The 3,395-nt window shown below is 53.5% G+C and overlaps 1 pseudogene; it reads left to right on the forward strand.

Moving 5' to 3' along the window:
* The first annotated feature begins 1,390 nt into the window (after nt 1–1,390).
* On the forward strand, nt 1,391–2,091 carry LOC115328506 (annotated as a pseudogene).
* The last annotated feature ends 1,304 nt before the right edge of the window (nt 2,092–3,395 follow it).

Consider the following 3,395-nt stretch of genomic DNA (forward strand, 5'->3'; position numbering starts at 1 on the left):
GGAGAAAACAGAAGCCATCAGAAAGATGTCACCACCAGGGAACACGACTGAGCTGAGATCCTTCCTGGGCATGGTGAATCAGTTGGCCAAATTTCTTCCAGGACTAGCCGAGAAGACAAAGCCGCCACGAGAGCTGCTGCTCAACGAGACGAGTTGGTGTTGGCACCAACCTCAGCAAAGAGCGTTCGACGAGATCAAGGCTGACCTGACGACAACTCCTGTCCTGTGCTACTACGACCCTCAGAAGCCTTTGACACTATCAGCAGACGCTTCATCATATGGCTTAGGAGCCGTACTCCTCCAAACCGACGACGAGGGGAAGCGACAGCCAGTGGCATATGCCTTCAGGGCTATGTCACCAACAGAGCAAAGGTATGCTCAAGTGGAAAAGGAGGCTCTCGCTGCAACGTGGGCGTGCGAGCATTTCAGGATGTATGTGCTCGGACTGCACTTCGTGATTGAAACTGACCACAAGCCATTGGTGCCTTTGTTTTCGACGAAGAGCATTGACGAAATGACACCACGACTTCAGCGTTTTCGCATGCGTGTGCTCGAATACGACTTCACGATTGTGCACATTCCAGGAAAGGACATGCACACTGCCGACGTGTTGTCGCGAAAGCCACTACAGTGCCTAGATGAAAACCTCGCGTCAGCGATCGAAGAGTATGAACTACTGACGATCGAGCAACTGCCAGCCTCGACTGACATGCTAAACAAAACTAGAGCCGAGCTGCAAAAGGACAAGACGACGTCACTCGTCATGCACTATTGTGCAACAAAATGGCCCAAAACGGAGACGTTGACACCAGAAGTGCGCAAGTATGCAAGTGTCGCCGACGAACTGTCAGTTGTACATGGACTCCTGCTCAGGGGAACAAGACTCGTCTTTCCTCCAAGTCTACGCCAGGAAGTACTGGAAAGACTTCACACAGGACACCAAGGTATTGTCAGGTGTCGAGCGAGAGCACGCGAGTCTACATGGTGGCCAGCGATCAGCCAAGACATCGAGGTGTTCGTGAGCAGATGCCCAGCCTGCGAGAGGCACCGCCAAGCACCAACCGAGCATCTGCTTCAAACTCCTCTCCCAGAACGTCCTTGGCAAGTGGTCGGCACCGATTTGTTTTACTTCAAAGGAAGAAACTACATCCTAGCCGTCGATTACTACTCAAAGTTTTTTGAACTTGAAGAGCTGCACGGGACACTGACGAAGCATGTTGTCCATTTCCTGGAAGACCTGTTCGCTCGCTATGGCATTCCAGATATCATTAGGTCGGACAACGGCCCACTGTATAACTCACTCGAGTTCGCACAATTTCTGAGTGGCTGGGGCGTAGAACATGTGACATCTAGCCCACACTATGCCCAGAGCAATGGTGAGGCCGAGAGAGCGGTCCAGACGGCCAAAAACATTCTGCGAAAATCTGACAGGGTCATTGAAGGCCTTCTGGCACACCGAGCAACGCCAGGCCCTGAGGGCTACTCCCCTGCCGAACTTCTCATGGGCCGCAAGCTAAAGACAAATGTTCCTACCATACCTGAGGCATTGCAACCAAAGTGGATGTATCGATCCACGTATCGACAACGAAACAAGGCCATTCGGGAGAGGGAGGCGGAAAACTACAATATACGACACAGGACGCAAGAAAGAGAGCCCCTCCATCCAGGTACGGTGGTCTACGTCAGGCAAGGCACCCAACAACAAGGAACCGTTGTTGGACCAGCAGATACACCGAGATCATACATCGTCCAGACAGCCGCTGGGAATGTCCGACGTACAAGAAAGCACCTGCACGCAGTGCCTCAGGGAAATCTTCCTAACAATGGAAAACCGCCCTGCCCAGAAGAGGCCATTCAAGTCACCCGCAGCGGTCGAGCCGTGAGACCACCAGAACGTCTCAGCCTCTAGTTGAGCCAAAGACTCGCTTCTCAGGAGGGGGAGGTGTCGTGTATGGCGAACTGTTGTGGCACGTTCTCAACAGAGGGCGCCACCTCACCGGCGCACTGGGCAGCAAGGAGAGGCAGCGCGGCCAGAGGGACGCTGGCAAGATGGCGTAACGACTGAGTATCAATAAACATGTTCTCTCGTGACATATGAATGTTCGACCTCGGAAACATGACAGTCTTGTGACGAACGTGAACTAAGTCTGCGTGGGTTTTGCCTTTCTGCAGATATTGGTTGTGTAGCTGTTCCCGAGTCGTCCAGAGGTTGAGGAGATGTTTATCGGGAGCTGGAGTTTTGGCATCCAACTCAATCGAGCGTGTTGCCGATTCTGATGCTTGGAGAATCTTTACAGGAAAGGAGGCCTCTTCCGACTCTTGGATAAATTCACGGTACTTATCCCAGTCCACATACTTCACTTTCTTCCTCCTCTCGGCCACTCGACCTTGAAGCTCAAGCCAAACGGGAAAGTGGTCGCTGCTCCAGGGGTCCCCGTTGCAGCGCCACTCTCGGATGGTCTCCTTCGTAGCCCAGGTCAAGTCCGGTGTCGTGTTTCGCTGGCCGGGATGGAGCCCTAATCTAGTAGGGTAGTCGAGATCATTTATAAGGAAGAGGTCCGCATCGTTCGCTTCTTCCTCGAGGTGCCGACCGCGCGGGGAAGTCCATCTGTAGCCCCATGATGTGTTGGCGGCGTTGAAGTCGCCGCCCACCACTACCTCGTCCAGTGGATATAGAGTGCGTAGTCTACTGAGCCATTGGTAGTTATCGCTTCGGTTTCTGCCGCTACCAGGACGGACGTAAGCGGAGGCTACAAGGAGCGCGCGGCCGCGTGAGAGATAAATGCGCACGGCCACCACTTCCTGGTACTCTGTGCCGAAACTTGTGGTGTCTATCTGACAGTGATGAATGTCTTTTCGCACAAACACCGCTGCCTGGGCCACTATGGTGGGCGGACCTTCGGAAGGGTGGTGGAGAATACTAGGTTGGAAATATCCTTTATACCCGTTCATGCCAGGTGTGATTCCTCGCGTTTCTTGGAGAAGGAGTGCGAGAGGTTTGTTCTTTAGTGTCCTTAAACGCTCACTTAATTCACTCGCGTTGGCCGCGAGGCTACGGCAGTTCCATTGGAAGAGCACCGATTTACTTGGCGCGGCCATGATGGCTCTGTTGGGGAGTTACCGAGGAGGTCATTTCTGGTTGTTTGAAGTGTTCCGCGAGGAGACGCGGCAGCTGGTTGCGGAGCGTTTGGACAATCATTTCTTGTATTTGTGATAGCGTGATGGCTTCCGCCGGCTCGGGTGTAGGTGTTTCGGTACGCCTGAGTGGAGCAGGTGACTGGGATAAACGCCGCTCGCGGTGCGTCAGCGTACGCCTACGCCCACCCTCATGGAGCTGCTGTTGGTGCTCCCTCTCTTCCTCCTGTTCTTGTTCTTTCTGGAGTTGATATAATTCC

Source organism: Ixodes scapularis, unplaced genomic scaffold, assembly GCF_016920785.2.
Source record: "Ixodes scapularis isolate PalLabHiFi unplaced genomic scaffold, ASM1692078v2 PGA_scaffold6__148_contigs__length_123643588, whole genome shotgun sequence".
Taxonomy (NCBI): domain Eukaryota; kingdom Metazoa; phylum Arthropoda; class Arachnida; order Ixodida; family Ixodidae; genus Ixodes; species Ixodes scapularis.